This window comes from Stegodyphus dumicola, chromosome 4 (assembly GCF_044657685.1).
Source record: "Stegodyphus dumicola isolate Sdum_Otavi_A_Nest chromosome 4, ASM4465768v1".
NCBI lineage: Eukaryota > Metazoa > Arthropoda > Arachnida > Araneae > Eresidae > Stegodyphus > Stegodyphus dumicola.
This window is the reverse complement of record NC_140771.1, coordinates 120,739,710-120,763,814: the sequence shown is the minus strand read 5'-3', so window position 1 is coordinate 120,763,814 and position 24,105 is coordinate 120,739,710. Positions and strand designations below refer to the sequence as shown.

The 24,105-nt window shown below is 31.6% G+C and overlaps 1 long non-coding RNA gene across 3 annotated transcripts in view; it reads right to left on the bottom strand.

Annotated features, from left to right (window-relative positions):
• Positions 1 to 4,220: 4,220 nt before the first annotated feature.
• The window catches only part of LOC118198337 (uncharacterized), a 133,150-nt gene continuing 113,265 nt past the window's right edge, over positions 4,221 to 24,105 (bottom strand). For all 3 annotated transcript variants that reach the window (XR_015040515.1, XR_015040514.1, XR_004759748.2), the window contains exon 3: positions 4,221 to 4,578. This is a non-coding gene — a long non-coding RNA (uncharacterized LOC118198337). The remainder of the gene's footprint in view (positions 4,579 to 24,105) is intronic.

The following is a 24,105-nucleotide window of genomic DNA, read 5'->3' as shown; positions in this document are numbered from 1 at the left end:
ATTTATATTAATATGACTACGTGTAATGACATTGTAATGTTGCGCGCTTCCAACCTGCACGCAACAATAGTGGTGACTGCTGAGAACTGGAAAGTAGGCAAAGTCTTGAGAAGGGCTTAAATCTCTTTTTATTCAACTTTAGATATTACAAATGCGTGCTCTTTACGCTCACAAACTACGCCGACCCGGCGGTAAAATAAAAATAAAAAACTAAAGAATAGTAACAAGTGACTAACTACGAGGCTCTCTAAACGTAACTAACCTCACCGCGTTCTAAAATACCGCTGATAATTCAGCAAACTTCTGAATATTACGTTGAAAGATTAACAATCTGCCGAGGCAAGCACACAGGCCGAAACGCGTGGTTCTTCAATTTCTGACTAGCCACCTCCACGCTCGTGAAGCAAGAAAGCACACTTTCGAACTCGTTTCCTTTCTATTTAACTCAGATTACTTCCGCTGACAATTTGAATCCTTGCGCGTTCTACTAAAATTTACATACTCTGGCATTGGCAATTCCAGTGGAAAGTAAGGCTTGACAGGAAAAATAGTTTAAACTTAAAATAAATGTTAGTTAAAATAAATATAAACCCTACAACATAATAGTAGTTTCATTTAATAATAGCATATAGCATATGACGACATTAACGTCTTAAGTTTACTGTACCGTTATTGGCGTTAACCGTTTTATATTATTTTTATGAAGTATACGCATTGTTCAAATGCAATCAAAGGTAAATTAATTTTTCCCATATTTATATTAATATGACTACGTGTAATAACGTAACAGTAGTTTCATTTAATAATATACAGTATTTACATTAATAAATAAAGTGTGACATTTAGTACGAATATATTAGTAATTTAATATAATAATTACCGATTTTAGCTTAAAAAATAACAAATTCTGAGAAATGTCTAATTTATTACATTTATTTTTAATTTGTTAGTTTAAATATCTTCGAGGCGACACTCACTGAGAGGTTGCAATCATGCCCAATAACTAGCTACTCATAGACGCTGCTGAATACACAAATCATTTTAAAAATATCTAATGGGCAGTACTAATTGTTTCGCCGCAGAAAAACCAGAGCCAAGGTCGATCACTTGCCTCCCAAGATCAGCAACCGAGGTGAGGGTGGGCCCGAAATTAGTGAAACTCTTTCCTTTATACTTTTCTTTTTTTAACCCAAAGTTCAACCTTGACGGATCTGTCGGGTGCGGCACACAAAGTGGCAGAGATGCATCGGAAAAAAAAAAGGGATAAAAATTCCTCAGCCAGCTACAATAGCGAGCATAAAAGGTTACCGAAAGTGGAATTATAGGTCAAAAGCGACATAACTTTTGTTTCGATTCAGTTATCCTCCATTTTATTTTGTTTTATCGGTGTGTTTTTCTTTTAATTTCTCTGTCTTCTGGCAGAAGAAAGTGAGGCTGGAAATGGCGTGAGACAATTATGATTAATCTCTTTCACTGCTCCAGATTCCTTCTTGCACTTAGAGATATTGGATCAGCAGAAGTACTCCTCAGGCACGTGCTCTGGAATAAATAAATTTTCTTGACACGAGAAGGGTATTTAAATGGTTATTACTCACTGCACTTTCGTTTAGCTTCTTAGGAGTTTACTGTGAATAACTCAAGGCAATTAGCTAAGGTACTTTCGTACAACAACGAAGACAGGTGCTTATTTTTGTGATAAGAAATGGCGGTAAGCCTTGCGAGCTTGCACAAGAAAAGTTTCAACTAAAACGAGTCTTTGTAATTTATAAAAACCTAATAACTGACTAACTGCAAAATAACTAACTGTCTACCTCTTTCAATGTTTCAACTTAAATAATAATTTTATGTGCTGTTGTACTCCACGAATGAGCAACTGGCTTTCCGAGACAAATTAATCAAGATTTATAATTTTCAACTAATGACTTCTTGATGCTTATATGTTTTTATATTTTTAACGTTTACGGAATATTTTCAGAATACGGTTTTTATGTATGTATTACTGCATTTTGTCTTGGTACTACAATGTTTATAAATGTAATATGAAATAAACTTAATGACCATCTTGATCAAATTAACTTAACAGCCATCTAGTAATCGTAACGAGCATCTGCCGTTTGTATTATTTTCAAGGCGTACTTATTAATATTAGCTAAAAAAATAGCGGCAACATATATATTAAATTAGTCATTGTCTCTATCCAAATTTCCAAGTTGACCACATTAGTTTTAGTCCGTTCTTATTCTCTGAGATATCTGTAAAATAACCACAGTTAAAGTCCGTTACAACGTCTGCTCATTACAGCTATCATTTCATTATGATGATTTGTGCAAAACGTCTCCAGTAGATGAGAATGTATTAAATGCCATTTTATTGCAGTGATTACACATTATAACGTCCTTTTTTATATCCTTTTTAATGAATGGTCGTTATAATGAGCGTAGACTGTATATGGTAAAAATATAACTCAATTTTCCGGAAACATTCAAAATTAAATAAAAACGAGGTGATAATGATTTGTGTATATAAGTATTTATGACGTGACGGCGAAAATAGTTTTAAAAGAATACATTATAGTTAGATAGAATGATTTCAAAACGAAATTACTCTGTTACAAAAATAGAAAAAGAAATCGCTTTTAAGTATAAGAAAGTATAAGTATACTTATACTTTAGTATAAGAAATATACTAAAGTATATACTAAAGTATAAGAAATATACTAAAGTATATACTAAAGTATAAGAAATATACTCGCTATAGTATAAGAAAGTATACTTATACTATAGTATTAAGGAAATTAATTTTTTCTGCTAACATTATTGCACATTTGCTAGGTTTCCGAAGAAGGTTAGTTGGGAATATTTTAATCTTACGTAACTCAAAGCAATTACTTATCAAAGGCGAAGATCCATCTTTTATTGTTGTAAATGCGTGATTAAATACTTTTAGAAGCTATATTTCATTAAGTCAAAAGAAAAATACGTTTGAGCTGTGAACTGTAATTTAAACCCAACTGAAGAATACATATGATCTATAATCTCTCTTGATTCATGATCTAAAAGCAAAAGGCCACACATAAGCCTTAGGTTCAAGATTTCTGCACAAGATATAAATCATCACGGGAAAGAAATACTGTAGAACCCAAATAAAAGAATTTTCTCTTTTAAGACGTTTGATATTTAAAGTTTCAGAATAAAGGTAGATGCAAATTTTTCCAAGATTTGTTCCAATTTAATAAATTTTCTTGCTCCAAAAAGCATGATTTAATTCTATCAGATAACTGATTTTATTATGTCAGAGATTTATTATATCAGATATAATAATGAATTATTAAGATTACTGTTATTATTATTATTATTAAGGCAGCATGTTTTAAGAAATGTATCCTAAAAATCATATTAAAATCTCTCTATAGTGATTGACCTTAAAAATTAATTAAAGTTTTGTAATTTTACGGTAAATTAAGAAGCATTCTTCTGTAGTGTATTTGTATTAATTCCAAACAAGTGTGCAAAAATTTCGTAATTCAAATTTTAATTCCTTCGAAGTCGGAAAGGCTCATAAATGGTCGAGCAGTTAAAGTCGCTGACCATTGGTAGTTCGATCTGGCATCAAATCATGGGGAAAGGTTCTCAAGGGAATACGAGCCAGTTTCTCTTAGAAAGTCCTCCTCTTAGCCAGATAGTCCTCGCGTACTTTGCCACAGTCAAACAAACTAAAACTGAAGATGGAATATCCTTTAAATTTTAGTCAATTGGCTGACCATTTGCTTCATTTGATACATATCACGATGCTATAAGTTTGATTACTTTGCCTGAAGACGAAGTTTTCAGCTCTCAGGTATTTTCGGTAGATTTCATTAAAGAATTATAATTACCAAAACTTTAAATGCAAACTATTGCAGAAAATTGTAAAAATTTGTCTCTTTGATATTCCCGGTTGTTGAAGGATCCTAATACTTTCATAAACTTTCCCTTTTAATCAGTTTTTCTGACTAAGAAGATCACTTCTGAAAGTTGCTAGTATTTCTCAAAAAATATTTAAATAATGATATTTAGCATAACCAAGAATCTTGCACTGTCATTCTTTTTACACGTCAGCAACGATATAAAGTTGAAGAGAAGTAAGTGTTAAGTATAAACAAAAACCAATTCCTATTAAAATCATAGATTACTGCATGCTTTTCATTAATTACTATACCATTTCAAACTTTTTAAGGAAGACAATTATGAATCCAAAGGTACTCTGAAATGTTTGCGGATATACAAATAGCATTTGTCGTGTAGCAATAGAATTATTCACCATATTTAACATATTTTAATAAACTATAGAATACTATAATAAATCATAAATGCTATAGAAAATAATCATACCAATATCAAAATTAAAACTAATTTAATCGATCTTAAATTTACTGTAGTTTTTTTTTTTTTTTTTTTTTTTTTTTTTTTTTTTTTGGTACAAAATCTCTCTGAATTTCAAAAGAGATATAAGAAAGATCCACATTCTTCAATGAGTGCCCAAAATATTTTCGCTCCTTGAAGTTCCATACCTCTCTTCTCGAAATCTGAAAAAAATTGTCTGCAAAATAAACGAAAGTTTCAAATTAATTTTTGCCTCTTAAGAAACATAATGAATTTAATGCTTCAATTATCAAATAAAGAGTTTCATCTCAAATTCTCATCTTCCACTTATGTTAAATATATTAATTATAAAATTCCGTCAAGTGTACTACTAAATTAAATAAACTAGAAATAATCTACAAGTAAAATTATCTAAGATATTAATAATGCTATTTTCATTAGAGTCTAAATCCTCTTACAGCAATAGAACCGTGACTTTGTTCTTGTAAAATACAAAAATTTGAAAGAAAGCATTTTCTAGTTGTAAAAATAAACAACGGCATATAACGGACAGGGTCAAAACGGTGGTTCAAAAATTTTATTTTTAAACGTTGTTTTAATTTGAAACAGAAATCGTGCAACTACCTGCTTTTTTACAAACATTAGTTTTATTTTAAAAATTGCATATATTTCAATTTTAAACAGTTTGAAACTCTGCGCAGTTTCTGAAACTTACTATTGTAACTGTACTTATTTTATTACAGGCAAATCCCTCAATTAGAAAAGCAAGTGAATTAGCAACATTCAGAATTAATGATGTACCTGCCATGACTCTACGAATATATTAATTTATAACTCTTGCTGAAAAAAAGCAAAACTTACGTGATGATTCAGTTTGTATTTAATGAATTAATTAAACATTTAAAGGTTCGCTTTTATCTCCGTATGTGCAAACTCGCAAGTTAACTATGTAGGAAAACTATTATTTTTGTGTGAAACTCAGCTACGCTGTGAGCGTTTCTACGTAGAGTGCTCTCTCCCACTTTGTATTTTAGAGTTATGAAGAAAAAAAAATCATTTAGTTCTGTTTTTGAAATCATTGTATAATTCTTCACTCGAATGAAAAGATTTTTACATTTCTGGAAGGATCTACTATGTCTGCTTTCTTTTTATCTCACATTTTAATAAGCTGACAGTTATAGCCAGAATAAAAATTTAAAAAAATAAAAAACAAAAGCCGTATGTGTTTCTTTTTTATAAAGAAAATATTCAGTCTTTCAAGCAAAATTTCAAAATCTGCATATCGTAGGAAGATACTCTTTAAAATACAACAGCGACAATAATTATTTATTTGTATTTATACACGAATAACCACATTTATTATAAAATGTGATATCATTTGCAAAATTATTTAAAACATTATTTTTTATTCAAAAACTGTTTTATTGCTTTAAATATATAGTTTGGGATTAAAGTAAATCTACTTTGTGTCTCTGCAGTTTTATTGGATTTTAACATGCAACTCCTCTAACATGAAGTTCAACATCTGTACATAAACTGAACAGCATAATGAATTTGAGATACCGTTACATGCTTGTTAAAATACTGCTAAGCATACTTTTACCTATTGAGACGATGTAACACAGCCTTATTTTGTGGCGACCTGCTTACTACAACTCAACACTGCCAGTCTGGTAACTCATAGCAACAAAAAACAAAATAATGTTTATTATATTGTTAATATAGATTGGAAGAAGATTGATATTATTAACGATCTGTTTTGGTTATCATAGTTGCTTGTCCAGCTATATTAATTATTAATATAATCAATTATTAATATAGTCGTTTTATCTGAATATAACTAAACACATTTAAACAGTGAATTTGCAGTTTTTAACAAAAGCGATTTTAAAAGAAGCGATTCTTTCAATAAAAAGTTTTTTCATACATCGTCAATATTTTTTGACAAATACATGTATTGTATGTTGCTGAATTTAATTAAGAAACTTTTAATGGAATTTAAAATTTTTAAATTCTATGATTTCTAATATTACTCATAAATTACAAATTTCTTTTTCTAAAAAAAGAAATGAAGAGCAAACAAGTTGTCTTATCTCACTCACTGACTTCTCGAACTTTGAATAGTTTTTTATTGTTAAAGACGTAAATAATTTTAAACGTTGATTTAAGTTTTGTACTCAGACCATAACTGTTGCGGAGTAAATATTCAGAACTGTCTACGAAATTAAATACATAGATTTCAGGTGGAATTCAGATAACATAAAATAAATATAAATATCAGATAACATAAAATAAATATAAATATCAGATAACATAAAATAAATATAAATATCAGATAACATAAAATGTGCATTAAATTTCAAGGAAAATTTATTGAGAGAAAAATGCCTCACAATCATTGACTAAATTATAACTAAATACACATGTAATTCGGCTAGCAAAAAGATTAACGCTGGATAACCTAATTCTCAAGGCTAGTAGAGAAAATAGTACTGTAATAAACTTCGTCACCAGAGATACCTATTTAAATTTCTAGAACTCTGCTTTTATATGCACTTATCTCATTTACATCCTAGTCATACCTAAAGAAAATTAGAAGGTGTAGTATAATTCAAATAAAAAGATAAAATATATATAAAAAAATCTGAAAGGTTTCAGATTTTAAATTACGTCCTAAGGGGCGGTTTTAACGTTTCACGCATTACCTTTATTTTTTTTAATATCATGGGTCTTCTCACTTAAACTATAAAATTCAGATCAATAGTAATATTGCAAAACAATTCTTAAATGAGCATATTTTTAGAATTTCCCATACACAGTTGCGCGCTAGAAATAAAAAGGTTTTTTTTTCCTCTCCGTAGAGCGTTGCCATTGCTCGCTTTTAAATCGTTGAGTTTGTTAATCAAAAATTCGTTAAAGATTTAGAAATTTGAAATAAATGATAAAACAAATTCCAAATTTGTGCTTCCAGATACCCATATTCGGGTGGAAACGTACGTTATTCAAAATTGGATGGCTCTAGAAACCGCTGTTTTATCACAATGCGAGAAACATACATACATTTATGCAGATTCTTCATTATTTAATTTCTTTAAATACAATACAGGGCGATAATATTTGGTGGCAACAACTTAAAATTTGAATTGGACATTTATAGCGAACCAACGCAAAAAGCCGAAACGAAACTAATAGTCCTTCAGGGCATATTGCCCCTTTAGACTAATAATGGGTTAATAAACATAAATAATCTACACTAAAACTCCTGGACTAAAGAGGAAATTTTCGCTTTAGTCCTTCGCTTCAGAATTTCATTCTCAATTTAAATATCTAATAATTTAATGGTTTTTTTAATTAGGATCTAGAACATTATTTTGTCTTCATCCCCCTGTGTTATCACGCTTTATTTATTTATTATGTTAATGCTATAATTTAAACTAATTTATGCACCAAGTCTCGTGGGTGTACTTTGGGCAAGTAGTGGAACACGAGGAGATAAATTTAACAATTATAAATAAGTGAATAAATTAAATAAAAGAGCACTGGCCATTTTTCTCAAGCGAACAGTAGTTAATGTGCGTAAAACCAAAACAGGAAGATACCTCTGTTCGATAAAAATCAAGATCCATGTTATTTGGAAAACTCGAACCATTGAATAAAATAATACCTAAAGTCAATCTTGCAATTATAGTGCTGATTATTATCGAAATTCCGTTTTTCTGCCTGTAATTGTGGGCTGTCAGTTTATCGACAGAGAGCTCATGCTTTTCTTTGCCTGCCACAAACCATCTCCAATCAAGGCCATTATGGCTTGAAAATAACTATAAGCGAATTTTCTAAGTGAAATTTAACCCTTAGATATTGAATAACAAATTCATAAGCGATATTTATTGCCTCTGGTTTGCCTTGATGTTGGGTGATTTACTCTTTTCTGATATGCAATTTATTATATCAGAGCATATTCAAATGCGTATTTTGTTAACTGGTTATGGAAGGGGAACAAACATTTATTTCCTATCGTCCAATATTGCTATGAATCAGGATATGATTTTGAGAACTTAATACCGTAAGGGATTTTCCATTCAGTTTTCAAGACAAAATTTCTCTTATAATACACCTTTTGATGCAAAGGCGGCAATTCGAAAAATTGAATACGATCTGTACGATATGCAATTAAATGTTACCTAATCAATTCGTAACTTCGTAACTGAATCCATAACTTTGTAAGCATTTAAAAAAATAACAGAAAGGCCAATAAAGATAATTTAGTTTAAATAATTTCCTTAGTCTTATTCAAGGAACAGCCAATGAATTTTCAATAGAGACACAATTCTGAATTATGTCTACATGATTTTTAATGCTGAAACCACATATAAAATAATAGAAAAACCCCAATAAATATAATTTAGTTAAAATTAAAATAATTAAAGTGCTTTAAAGAGGAAACAAATTAAAATTTTTCAGATTTTATTAATTAACGACATATAAACAGCTCCGACGTGACCCCCCCAAAATTATCATATATGTATATAAAGATAGTGTGTGTGTGAGATTATGTCAAAGCCTCAAGGGCTATCTGCCTAAGGGGAGGGATGCTTTCGTGGAGGACTTTCTAAGGGAAACTGTCTCGTATACACGTTACATATGAAAACACCCATGCAGCCAGCCCGTTCGCGGGATTCGAGCCTCGGAGCGAACTACCAGTGTTCAGCGACTTTACCGCTCAGCCGCTGGTGGGCATATATAAAGATAGTAAAAAGGATAAGAATTTTCATTGGGAAAATCAAGAGCAATGTGCTAATTAAATATTAAAAGCAATGTGCTAAATAAATATTAATTAAAATTTTAAATGAAGAAAAAGCAGAACTGCGAAAAAACTTTATAGATCGAAAGCAAATATTGTAAAACGAAAGTTAAAAAATTTTGAAGTCAAAATTACGAGGAAACAAATTAATTCAAAGTAAATTAATTAAAAATAAATAAAGAATTTAAAATAATAAAAAAATGCAAAAAAGAATTTCCAATTTGGAAATAAAAATGGAAAGCTGATGGTCTAAAAAATAATATGCCTGGGCTTAATTCTGGAATACGTTACACACGAGATTCGGTGAAAATGACTTACATAAAATGAACGAGTATAGTAATTAGAAAATATTAATAAGAAACAATATTAATAACAAAAAATGCTATTAATCCCTGAGCTAAAAGGTAAATTTAAATGGGTGCACTGAATTCATAATTCTGATGCTATGTGATTAAAACTGAAATAATTAATACTTAAAGCTATAATAATCACACTCTTGAAACTGAAGAAAATTAAAATATATTTGTTTAGTAACGTGAAAAAAAAATAACTTTTAGGATATTTTTTAAGATTTAGGTTTCTTTCTTAGATTGCGTTTGAAACTATCTATGCACATGAAATTTCAGCAGTTTCATTTTTAGCATATATTTGTATTAAAGTAAAATATTATTACGCGCGTAATGGATTGAATGCCCACAGAACCAATGTCAGCTTGATGAAATTTTCTTTTCAAAATAAATAAATATATTATAAAAAAGGAAAGTTCTCAGATTTTTATATTACACCAAAAGGGGTCTTTTTTCATTTACACATACATACACGTTTCGAGAGCATTTAGGCTAACACCCCTTTGCGCTAAAATATATATAAAAACAGCACATCTTTCGATAGACAGCCTCCCGGGACTGGGGATAAAATTTTTATTTTCCGTACAGTGTTGTCCCTACTCGCTTTGAAAACGTTGAGTTTTTTTAATCAAGGATTTGTTAAAGTTTTACAAAATATGAAGTAGGTAATAAAACAAATCCGAAATTTAAAATACAGATTTCCAGGTGTCCATATTTGAATAGAGGACTACGTAATTCCAAAATTTGATGGCTCTAGGTATTGAAGTTTATACACAATGCGAGAAACATACATACATGCATGTAGATTTTTCATTATTTAATTTCTTCAAATATAATACAGGGCGCTAATACTTTGTGGCAACAATTTGAAAAGTGATTCAACACTTTTATTGATTCGACGCAAATGCCGGTTCTAGACTAAAAGCTCTTCTAGGCTAGCTCTCCTTTGGCCTAAAAATAAAATAAATAAATAAAATAATTTACAGTTCTGGAACGTTTCGCAAAAGTAATCATACACCTTTTATTAGTTTGACAAAGCGCAGGCGGTAGTTACCTAGTAGTACTAGTAATAGTAGTTAAGTGTTGAATCACTTTTCAAATTGTTGCCACCAAGTATTAGCGCCCTGTATTATATTTGAAGAAATTAAATAATGAAAAATCTACATGCATGTATGTATGTTTCTCGCATTGTGTATAAACTTCAATACCTAGAGCCATCAAATTTTGGAATTACGTAGTCCTCTATTCAAATATGGACACCTGGAAATCTGTATTTTAAATTTCGGATTTGTTCAAAATAATAAGAACTTTGAACACACGGGAATACAAAGCACATCTAAAAGCAAAACTCGCATGGTAGTTTCTCAATGCTCTGATCTAAACTCTGAACCCAAATGAAAACTTATGCTCTCTCCGGCTTTATATAGTTTTCTCCCGCCCGCCGAGAAATTTCCAGTACCTTTGATTTTTCGAAATTGCTCGAATTTGTACACAGTTACAGTTACATAAAGCCGGACAGAGTTACAATGATATAGAGATCGGACCAGTTACAATTCCACAGGAACCGGACCAGAATATCGCCTGAGTGTCGCCAAAACCATCGAAAGGTGCGTGCTATCTTGACAAAGCCATTTATCTCAATACTTTTTGTGTCAATTAATATAAATTACTACCATGTGATTTCAGACAAAACAGAATCTACAGAATTCAACAATACCTTTAGACTTAATGTACACTTTAAGGCGTAATTATTATTTCGAATATTTCAATCGAATGTTACACAAGTGTCTATGCTGCCGTGAGAGAACAAATTTAGTAATTTTTTATATTTTGTGTAATTAACTGCTATCAGAGATTTTATGCTAATTAACATTTTTCCCCTGACAGAAAAACATAAGGGAAAGAAAGAACTTACGTACTAATATTTCTACCGTTTCGTAAACATTTTTCCAGGCTTTTTTTATTTACAACTTTTAATTTCAGTGAATTAATATTTTTTAATCATTTGTATCGGATATTATGCTAATCAAATGGATATTATGCTAATCATGCAAAGTGAGGCCATTTAAAAAAACAGTCGATGGCTTAGTTCCGGCACCTAGCTTGGCGAAGCACGTAAGTTAGAACTAGTTACGTTTGAAATGCGTATCACAAATATTGATTGGTTTTGTCAAGTGAATTTCTTTCAGTTCATTCATGCTGAATTCAAATCTCGAGCTTCTTAACGAGTCCAAGACATCTTACATGATTTTCCATTGCTGTGTGTGATACTTTTAATATTTCTGTAAACTCTCGCACAGTCATGACGATTCGATTCAGTTACGATTTTAATTCTATCATCATCAGTTTCAGAAGGTGGCCAGAACGGTGATCAAGTGAAAAATCTCGAGAATGAAATTTATTAAACCAATTCTGACACATGCGTCCTCTTAAGCAATCAACATCGTAAATTCATGTATCTCTTTGTGTGCCTTTTCTTGCTTTTATGAAAATAGAAAGGTAAAATATTTCAAAAATGTTTAGTTTTACACCTCATGTTAAAATTGATCTCAAAGTAACAGTTTTAAACAAAAATACGCGGAATTTGATCCTATAGCAAACTAAAAGTATCAGCTAACCTTTCTTAAAAAAATTATGTAAGATTGACGAAAAATAACAAAACGAACATTGCACTCTCTATCTGGGGAAACAGAAATTACTTTCTTGCCAACCCAATAATTAAGTATCATTAAGGAGCATGCGAAAGAAAAAAGGTTGGGAACCGCCAATCTTTCTGATTATTACTTCTTTTAGTTAAAAATTTAATATTTCTCTCTTTATACTTTGAATGTATAAGGCAGGCATGTGGTGTAGAAAAATAGTTTTATTAAATTTGTCTTGACAGAAAACAACCTCACCATTTTCTAGAAGCCTCGTCGATTCTCGATATACATAAGCAACATTTACATTCTCTCTGTAAGTGATTTAATGTAGTGCGAATAGATTCTAGTTTTTGAACCCAAACCTTCACATGTCTCGGAAAGTCAAAATGGATAACTATGTTTGCAATAACAGTTCGTCTATTCCCTTTATCAGCCTTAAGGGGCACCATTACTCATTTTATTCAGTTTCTTCTGCTCCAGTTACAATGTAATAGTTTAGGACCCAGTATCTTCCAAGTAGTTAGAAAAAATAGATTCACATTAGTACTTAAATTTGAAACTGTAGAAAATAGCATATTACTTTTTTTTGGGGGGAGGGGATTCATTAGACCTCGTTCAATTGTACTCTTCGTTAAAACGAAACACGTAGTTCAACTAAGCACGAAGCTTATTCAGAAAAGTCACAAAACGTAACTAAACAAAAATAAATAACAGGAAGTATTTATGATTCCTAAAAGCGGTCCTCCTCTATAAGGAAAAATTCCATTGATTTAAGTCAATTGTATATTACAAACTTGTACATTGCGGACTCTTTGCACATTCCTTTTATGTTCACAACAAAGCCCGTACAATAATGGAACTTATCCGTTCACCAAACAAGAATCTTGCTTAATTCTTTTTAGAAAAAAAGTAAGCAGAAATACATAAAGCTTTGATAAGAAGTGAAACAGGCGTTTTAAGATTTTTATTGAAGGGTTGGCGATCTTACTCGGCTGTTTTAACTTGCAGTACTTACTCACACCGTTTAAGTTTCCATGCACCTGTATAATTTATGCAAAAGGCCGTTAAAATCAACGTCTGTTAAACACACTTGTTGAAATTTGAGGCATCATAAAGTGCTATTTTATTTTCTTCTCTAAAATTGTTTCTTTTAATTTAGTCTAAAGACATCATATACCAATACATTTAGAAGATGCTTATGAACATTGCTATTGGAAACTTACATGAAACAGATTTGCTTCGAAAATGAAGATGCCGAAAAATTAATTCAGTAATCTTCTTATCATTAAATACCTAATAATTCTTATCTGAATTAAAGTCTTGGCCTCGAAACATATTGCGGGAAGTTAAGGCGTAAATTTCCTTTCATAGTATCAAATAAGTTCTTTGCGCATCGTTTTATGTCCTTTACACAGGATTAGATAGGTTTCAGAAGCTCTGCAAGTCTTCCAGTTAAGAAAACATCATATATTGACCAGTTTTCCTAGCATTTCATTGTTTAGAAATGGAAAGCAACTTGCGGTAGTAATATACAAAGCCAAAACTGTATGAGATTATTTAGCCATATATGAATATTACAGAATAATGCATTAAAATTTCTCTCTTGCTAGCTAGCATGTAATTGCTTAACGTTTCACCGTATGTATGTTTGTATCCCATATTATGAATGACACTGCAACCAGAGAAGTTGATATGATATTACAGTCATGAATTCCATCAGCTGTTAAAAGAGCCATTTTTTAAAAAAATTCATAATGTATTCGTATAGTATGTCGTATTTATCTGGTTAACTATATCTTTCCTTATTAGATTACTACATAACATTAGATTTTTCAGTATTGGGAAAATTACACATCATAAAAGATAAGAAATATGCTATGCAGTATTAGTATACCTTTACAGGGGATATGCATAGTATATGAAATATAAGGAAGCCCATAGAGTGACATAATCAGTGATAAGGGGTAGTGATAAGGGATAGCGTGACATAATCAGTGATATCTTCAAAATGTTTCATACAGATCTAACTAAATCTTTTTTTATTCGCTCTTCATAACACGGGTCTGTTGATCACATGTCTGTTGATTCACCTCAGCTCTTGCATTCCATCGTTTCTTGGTGTAACCGAGTGATGATGGTAATAAAGAGTTGTTTCTTTTCCATTAAACTTTGGCGCAATAAAGTAGAGATCTACTTTTTTTAAAGGAAGTCGTTCCTACGTCATTGACATATTAACCGTTCCTACCTCATAGTTATTAACCGTTAATGGATCGGCAATACACTTGTCAGTGACCGCTTGTTTATGCCACCCCTGTTTGAAATTTAATAAACTGAATTCCTTTTTATTGTTGTTTCTCAGAAGGACAAGAAACTGTTGTGCCGAATGGATAGAAACGGATAAAAGTAGGGCCATTTCCAACATCACAAAGAGCGAGGGGGTAGGAAAAAGGGAATTTTGAAAATTTCACTTTCCGGTTTCCAACTCAGATTCTATCTTTTCCTCGTGACGTAAGAGTAAAACTAAAATCCTACAGAATATTGAAATTCTGGGTATATCCTTTTTCTAAAACCTAAATTGTTTCTATACATGGAAAAATACCGATATTATTTTAAAAATAAGTTACATAATTATAATAAAAAGTACGCAAAATCTTTAAAACTTAAGATATCCGGTGGCAGACAACTGTTCTAAACAATATGACATGTTGTTAGTAATCTGTCGTTCTGAAAGACGTATCCATATGAAAAGCAAATGATGTTTCAAAGGGCTTTACACCTAATTTGCGATTAAACTTTGCAAGAACCATGTGTATCGAATGAATACTTTTCCACACTAGTAGATCAAGGGCTTATTTCAAAGTTCTTATTCTTGCATGTTTTGATTTATTTAGTTAATTAATAGCAACATTTGAAAATATTCATTATTATTTTTAATGTTCAAGACATTAATCTTTTCCAATACCCATATTTGATAGTACTAGTAGAAAAATGACTCCTTCAATGCACTCGACTTCGATATCGGCCATTAGTTTCTCGAATTGTTAAGTTACTACAATTATAATCATAACAAACTACCATTTTTTTTCAACTACCATTGAAAAAAATATTCGCTCTGTTAAATAACAAAAGTAAAAAAGTCATCTTATTTACATTTTTAGATTGGATCTTTTATATTCAGTTTTTATCTTTTTATCAGAACTTGATGATATGAATGGCTACCTCCTTTCTCAGTCGTCACTTTGAGTAGAACAGTAAAATGGAAAAGCATTTTATTTTTTGTATTTATTTGACAAACTTCAAATTTATTTAAGTTGTAAATAATTTATACAATACACGTCAGGATAATAATTCACATACTTTTGCGCGCCTTTCAAAAGGGAACAGTGAATGATAAATATACTCAGATTTAGATTAATTTTTATGTTAAAATTTATTTGAGTATATAAGTCGCACTTTTTTATTTTTATTTATTTTATTAAGATTATTCAACGGTCTTTTGAATGAATTTCTTTTCTAATAGTTCAACCCAATGGTCGAATACTTTCTTCTTAAGCATTCTTCAGAAATGGATAAATCCGTCGGCCATTTAATCATTTTTTTACCAAGAAGGTTACTCTGCATTACAGGAAAGGACTATATTCACAAGACAGTAGTAAACGACTTATAGGATTTTTAAGTTAACTAATAAGTTATTATAATTTTGATCTTTATATTTACTTGTTCCTTCCGTATTCCTGACCAGAATGGAAATTGGTTTTAAGAGTATTTAAGCTGAGGGTTTTTAACCTTAGAGAGGGAGATTCTGGCACTTGTGTCCCGCTGTTAAAATTCCTTGCTACCTCTATTTAAAAGTGATATTCCATCTTTGGCTTTCCTACGCTAGTCGCTACTTACTTGTCAGTAAACAATTGAGCCAGCTTGTAGCTTATTTTGTTGAATGTGTAGATTTAGAATATATTATCAACGTTGGAATTCGAATGACTATTATAGCTAAATTTACATTGCTAAAAGTGGTAGTTTGCCAATAGTGCGAGTTGTTTTTGTTACTAATCTAACTTGTCTGAATCATATCAAATCCACAAATTATATTCGTGACTACGTATAGCACAAGTTCTTGCTTTTATGCTCAGAGTTATAAAAATGTTATTTAAAATATTCTCCTGTATTTGTGAATATTTAAGGCGTAGGGGTAACTCGGTAATGTGTTGGGTTTGCAGGACTTTATTGATTCGAATCTGAATCGAGTTATGGTAGCAGGCTCTAATACTTTTCTTACCGAAGAAGAAAGCTGTTCTGTAGCTGGATTAAATTCTCTAGCAACATAAATATACTTGCTTAATAATTGCATTATTTTATATCTGCAAATATATGAAATAGATAGAAAGCTTAATAAAAAATAGTACTCATAATCTTAAACCTAGTTTGTAAATGCAATTAACACCAGACTAACAGGGAATGAGTTAACCAGACTAAAAAACGCAATAATGTGTAATTTAATTTTAATAAAATCTGGAATACATAAATATTGTTAAATCATCCTTTAAAGATAAATTGTTGAATAAAAAAAAATTAATTAAGTGTACAAATATTAATTTTCCCATTGACTGCTATCGAAATATAAGAAAAAGAAGAATATAAGAAGAACAGAATTGTTTTTCCTATTTTGAAGTGTCTTCTTTTTGTTTTGAATGTTGATTACTTTAGATAAAAAAAAAATATTCTCAAAATTAAGGTGCTTATCATTTCGGGTAAATTGCATATATTAATAATTTATTTTAAATATTTATATAAACTACTCCTCTTTTCTGTGTTTTTTTATTAACTGCTGGCGTATAAACCCTGATTTTGTGTTGTGAACCTGTTTTTCCGTACAGTTTTTAACCCTGATATACGGTGCATCTTCGTGTAGCTACTTTCATTACAATCGAAACATTTATTTCCAAAAAAAATTTTAACACCAGTCTTTTCGGAAGCCTAATAGTTTTTTGCATTTGTTGAAGCAATTGCGAAATGTAACTTACTTTTGAGCAGTTATTTCATATGTCTGATTTATCCTTTAAACTCTAGATGTGAACTATAAGAAGTGAATTAGTTAAAAAAAAATGAGGTCACCATCGATTTAGGTTGCCTTTCCACAGTTGCGAGTAAATATCGCATGCACTTCGTATTCGCACTTCAGTAGCAACTTAGTTCTTCATTTCACTTCACCTTCCAAACTTTGTTTCGAAACTGTTGACTTTTGCAGGACTCTCCATTATCATCAATTGTGAATTTGGGCAATGTAGCATCTTTGGAGGAAACTTTATTCTCAGATAGACTTTTTGACCCCTCTTGACGTTTTAGTTCAAATACAAGAAAAAATCTTTGCTGTTTTCTCATGCGCTGTCCTATTGTTTTAAGTGCTTTCCTTTCAAGAAGGTTAGGCAGTATAGAACAATGCATGTCATGACAAAAGGCTTTCATAAATGGTAATTAACACTTACAAAGTTTTAAACACTAAAAAAAGAGAGCGCGCGAAAGAGAGCGCGCGAAAGAGAGAAAGCGAAGTGTGCACTTTCATTTTAACTTGAGCCAATTATTTTTTTCTCTTTAGGGTATCAAAAACATAAAAACATAGAAGTATGCGCACAGTATACACCTGAATTTATATAATTTTCGAAATGACAATTTCATCAAGAATTTTACGCTGTGCTTGTAAAAGTTCATTGGATTGATAACAGTTGGATGTTGTGTTAATAATTTTTGAAATTCTAGGAAGTAAAAGTAAATTTGAAATTCTAGGTAGTTATAAATGCAAAGAGATACTAACATATAAGTTTGAAACTTATGCGCTTAACTTTAAACAAGACAGTAAAATTTCTTTTATCCAGCAGCTACTTAATCGGTAATATCAATATAATGGCACATTTCAAAGTCTAAATTTAAATTTGAAATTGAGGCCCATGGGAAAAAACCAAAAGTGTGTAATGGGTTACCAATCTAAAGAAGTATATGTGAAAACATTTGTTTTATGATTTTGCTGTCTAAACCCTTATCCAGCCAATGCAACCAAGGAATGATCAAGAATACAAAAATGAACTACCAGACCCTTTTTATCCGTGAACGTGTGAACATTGAAGTTTGGGTCAATGATTCTTAAAAAAAAAAACAATTCACAGTGAAAAACGTCGTATTTACTTGATCTATTGTCTGTAAAGATGAAAACAAAATTATTTTACATCGCTGTTGTACTAAATTGTATGCTGTGATGATGCTCGCAGAGGACGTATCGAATGACAGAAATTCTCTCGGTTTTAAAACCTGTTCAGCACCAGTGTCAGCCATCTTGGATTTAGCAACATGTTCGGGCAACATAAATGTTAGGAAAAAGGAGGTGCGAGCTTGGTTGGATGTTATGATTGTAATATAATGGAACATGTACTGGAAAACGAGAAAGATAATAAAATAAACGGGAAAGGAAAATTCAGATAACAAACACAGCAAGAAAGTTGTCTGGAAAGAAGCTGACGAAGGCCATCAGACTTTCATGGCATTGGCCAAGCAATGTTCATCTCTGGCAGCATATGAGGCTATGAAGCTTCATTATCTAAGCAATTAATTTTAAAAAGCCCCGTTCTAAAAGCAAGCAGACATTTGAAGTTATATGCCATCACATTAAGAAAATTTCTAAATTTCACGTGACAATATACACTCGTGTAAAAATTTTAAAAAATTTTCTCATTATGCCGGACTTTCGAAAAACCAATAGACTGATTTTAATGGAACTTGAACTTCGTGAATAATCATTTATAACAGAGAAAGTGATGTGGCATTAAAAATCATGTCATGCATGCTTGATTAACATGAAAACTCGTAAGTGCAGGGATGTCCAAAATCTAAGTTGTGATCTGACAGGAGATTTGGTTTTCTCTAACAGCCAGACAGGTCGAGCTGCGTGACGGGATACTTGAACAAGAGGCAGTTGAGGAATCCCTGTAGCAGTCGATCTCCCTGCTGCTACTAGGTAATTTTCAATTCCGGGATGGTTCTCGGAAAATGTTGGAGAGATGAAATTGCTCTCCCAAAAGCGTAGCAGACATTCTGTATAGGATTAAGTCAGAAAATTTGGCGGGACAATCTTGCGACGAATACGCTCACTTTCCAGGCAATCGTTCAACTTAATTTTATATGGACGAGCGTTGTTGTTCATTAACAATAACCAAGACCAACTGCGGCACTGAAATTCAAGCCTAGATCTCTTAAGATCTCTTTATGCTACATAGTAGTTCAGCAAGCCTTTGTCAAACACATGCAAGCCGTATGTTCTCTTCATCATGCTAAACGCGCTGTCTTGTGTGCAGTAAGCGCGACGCAAACCGCAAATCTTTTGGCACATTGTCCTACCTCGTGAAGCCTTCGTCGGGTTATTGCAATGGTCGGCAAACTTATTAGCCAAAGAGCCAAATGTGAACACTACAACAATTTTTAAAAAAATGGTAGCCAAATCTGCTTGTTTAGTAAACTTTTATTAGACTAAATAAAACTAAATACTTAATAAATGTTTATTAATGCGAACAATGTGGTTGCATCTCCTTGGAAAGTTTGAGTAAGTCAGGTTTGTATGCTCTTGTTTTTAATTTTAGGCATGATTCTAAGTTCTCATCAATAAGACGACGTCTCAGTTTACTCTTGATAATGTTCATGCTGGAAAAGGATTGTTCGCATATATATGTAGAACCGAAAAGGGAAAGAACAGCAAACGCGAGCTTTTTCAGCTGATCGTAAGAGTCAGGAATACTATTTCAAGTGTTGAAAATGATCATGTCTTCCTTCTCCAGGTCATTCAAAGTAGACCACTTGTCTACTGTCTTGGGAACTAAGATCACATTTTTTCTTCTCCAATATTTCCAGTTCAACACAAAGACGTTCGAAGTTAGAGTGCCATATCTCCTTGTTTTTTAAATCCAGCAATTGTATTTCAAAGCTACCAATGTCAATTTCAAAAGGAGAAAATTTCAACTCGATTATCGTAGCATTAAGAGGATTTTTGACAAATGCTGTTTTTAAATTCCTGAAACCTGCTGAGAAATTCTTCCCTCATATATAAAATTATTGTTTTAATATGGTGTTTATCAATAGAGGAATTATTTTCTTGGCGATGCTTCAGCAGGCTCGGAAAGTGAAACAATGTTTCCCTTTCAAATCCGGAAAAGGGACGCGAAACGTTTTAAAACGTTCCCTCTTGATAACCAACGTGCCTTATTATGAAGCAGAAGATCAGCGTACTCACTCTCCATTTCAAATAAAAATTCCTTGAATTGGCGATGATTAAGAGCTTTAGCTAAAATGGAGTTGATAATGGTAATCACTAATTCCATAACTTTACAAATTTCTTCCGGAAATGTTTGCGCACATAGCGCTTTTTGGTGAATGATACAATGGTAATCAAGTATCTCGTGATTAATTTTTTCTTTCAAAATAGCAACAACCCCTTTTCTTACGCCGGTCATACTTTTGGCCCCATCTGTTGAAATCGACACAATTTTATCGAGGGGGATATTATGTTTATCCATACACTCAATTACAGCATTGGCGATATCTTCTCCACGCGTCTGACCATTCAGGGGCAATAATCCTAAAAGTTCTTCTTTAGGACCTGAATGAGACATAAATCTTACAAAAAGTTAAACTTGCGCTGTATAATTTATGTCACAAGACTCGTCAACTGCTATTGATAAAGCCGAAACCAATTTCAGATCTTCGATATGCTGGATGGTTATATTCGAACACATTTTAATTGTTCTATCTTTAATGGTTTTGGCAGACAATGGTAACGCTTTAATTCTTTTCAGAATATCTGCTTTGTTCTTAAAATACCGAAATAGTTCTTCGGATGCATTTATAAAACAATTTTTTATGTATTCGCCGTCTGTGTATGGTTTTCCTCTCTTAGCAATCTCTTGGCTACAAACAAAACTTGCCATATTAATATTGCTGTAAGATTGCATCCAGTTATTAAACACAGAAGTTGACGACGCTTGACTCTTCTGAAGTTCCTCAACTGCTTTCTGCCTTGCATCACCGGTAGGATATTTAGTGCTAAATGACGCGTGCTTTCTTGTAAAGTGGCTCTCTAAATTTGACTTCTTGTTATGCGCGAATTTCTCCTTACAAATAAGACATGTCGGAAGTCCATTCAAGTTTTGAATAAACGCAAAATTTTCGGTCCACTCAACTTTAAATTCACGGTTTTCATCTTCCGTTTTTCTTTGCTTTTTTTGGTAGCCATGTTAATTGGGGTGCCTATAAAAATATTCCAAATATACTTTTTTCTAAAGCCACTAGTACAAAATTATTATCATTATTAAATTGATGAAAATAAAAATTAAAAAAGATGTTTTTAAAAAATACAATTTTATTAATATATGCAACCGCACTAAAAAGAAAAAAAAATAATTTTTTCCATCATCAGAATAACAAAACTTTTAATATGACTAAAAATGCAAGAAAACTTCCAACATTTGGACAAATAGAAGTTATCGAAAAATAGATTACAAATTTTGTACCGGAACCACAAACATACATAGCAAGTGTAATAAAATCGTATAAAAATACCTATAAGATGTGCAGCTAGATTAAAAATACCATAACTTTTTAATAAGACAGGACAATGACAGATAGGGTAGATAAGACAAAACTGTTCACACTGCAACTGCTGCTCTGTGATGCCAATTTGTACCTTCACTACTTTATAAAAAGCATGCACGTGCATGCCAAGATCGTTTATGTTTACGTTTACGAAAACCAATAAAATTAAACTCGATGTTCGTTACGTATTTTAGAACAATATAAAATTTTAATTAACTATCTATCTTTTTACTCAAACAAAAAATTATACATGTTCTCGATTTATAGAATAATTTTAATTTATCAAAATAAGATGTCATTTTTTTCTTACCAAGTTTTTTTTTTTTTTTAATGAAACTATTATTGCGCCTTCCGTGAATATTTGTAACAGAGCCGCACTTAAGGAGCCGAAGAGCCACATGCGGCTCTGGAGCCGCACTTTGCCGACCACTGGGTTATCGGATGAAACTCGTATTCCATGGAAGTATACAGCTCACTTGAAAGCTGTGAAGCTGTAATTGTTTTGTGTCACCGCGCTGAAAGTGCCAAATAACGATCCCCATTCGTCGTTGGCGATCTTGGTCGACCTTGTTAAAATCTTTTCGATATGAATTCAGTGTCCTGAAACTATTTCCAGAAATTGCAGATAACAGTATGCGTTACTTTGAACTATGTAGCCATTTGCGCTTGTGACCGGCCTGCCTTCAATCTACCGGCAATTCTCTATTTCATTCCGTCATCCATACGTTCTGAACTCTTGCGAGAAACACGACAAATATCGTGAAGAATTTCGAGCACTCTAATCGCCAAAAAGCCTTCGTTCGGGTTATATTTCCTCCATAATCACAGCTCCGCAGGTACGCACGTGCACGCTTACGTATTCGACTCTGAATATTTGCATAATTCTTCGGTGGCATAGTTAGTACCATTATTCATTTCGTTTCTTAAAAGTAGACATAATTGGCAAATACTCTTAATTATGCCCACGAGAGTGTATTTTTATTATTAGGCAATTTTAAAATGTCTAATTTAATTCTACTGAAACATGAAACCATATGTTTATGTTTTAAGTAATCTGTTCGATTTTAGATATTATTTATTTAATCGCAGCCAACAGATCGAAAAACATGACCAACGGACTTTGCATGCTGCAGTTAAGTTTCTACAGGTGGTATTCCAAGACATTAACAAGTAAGTACTACAAATAAGTATTCAATTATCGAGAAAAATTTCTTATCCGGATTCAGAAGATCCCTTTGCTGAAGGTTAAGAGAGATTCTAGTGCAGGTAGAAATGAAACTCGATAAAAAATATGTATATTCTTGTACTTTACTGTGCACCTTTTTTACTTCAATGTGAAAATGCGTGCTATAGAAACATATTATTTGAATATGTCAATCCACAACGGTGAAATGATAAAATCACTAAACACTGGTAGTTGGACCCGACTTTCAATCCCAGCAAACGAGTTGGCTAAATGGGAGTTTTTTTTCGGTGGCTGGGTTTCCTCATTCGTATATGAGTCACTTCCTTCAGAAAATCTTCCCCGAAAGCTTCCCTCCTCTCAAGCAGAAAATCTTCTTGTGCTTTGCTATAATCTAACTAGTCCAAATTATTTGTCTATTTTATCACACGAGTGTACGGAACTTTAGGAGAAAACGATATAAGGTAGACATGGGGAAATTGAGATGAATGGGAAACCACTAAAATAACTAAAGAATATGGTTTAACTGTAAATTAAATGAAAAATTTAATTTTTTTAAAATCTGGTAAATTTTAAATTAGACAAATAGATTTTGTGTCATGTGATAAATATTTTGACCAAGAACCGTTTAATTATTTGCTGAAATGTCTGCATGGCCATCATTTCTATTTTTCTTAATATAATTACTTAAAAAAAGTTAACATAATTTTACTTAAAAAATTTACATATTTTTTGGTTCGACCAGTTGTTTCTATTGCTATCTAAGCAAGAAATAATTTGAAATAATAATTGATAATTTTGTTTCTTTTTTTATTTTTAAATGCTTTATTCATAGTTTCAAAATTCATGTTTTAGATACTGCCAAAAAGCTCCCCCTTTTTTTAAAACGGGATGACCACGAAAAATTTTAACCATGTGCCTTTTACAGTGTTGTAAAATAGCTTAATATGAAACTAATATATCTAAAATTAGAATGATGTAAAACATACCTTCATTCTCCTCGTTATTAAGGAAGTATTGTTATTTTAAATTTTAATATAAATCAATCTTAAAATGCACAAGAAGTATAATTCGATTCTATGTATTCTAAATATCTAAAAAATACTTCACTGATATCTAAAAACAAATTCAGCTCATTTGAAGC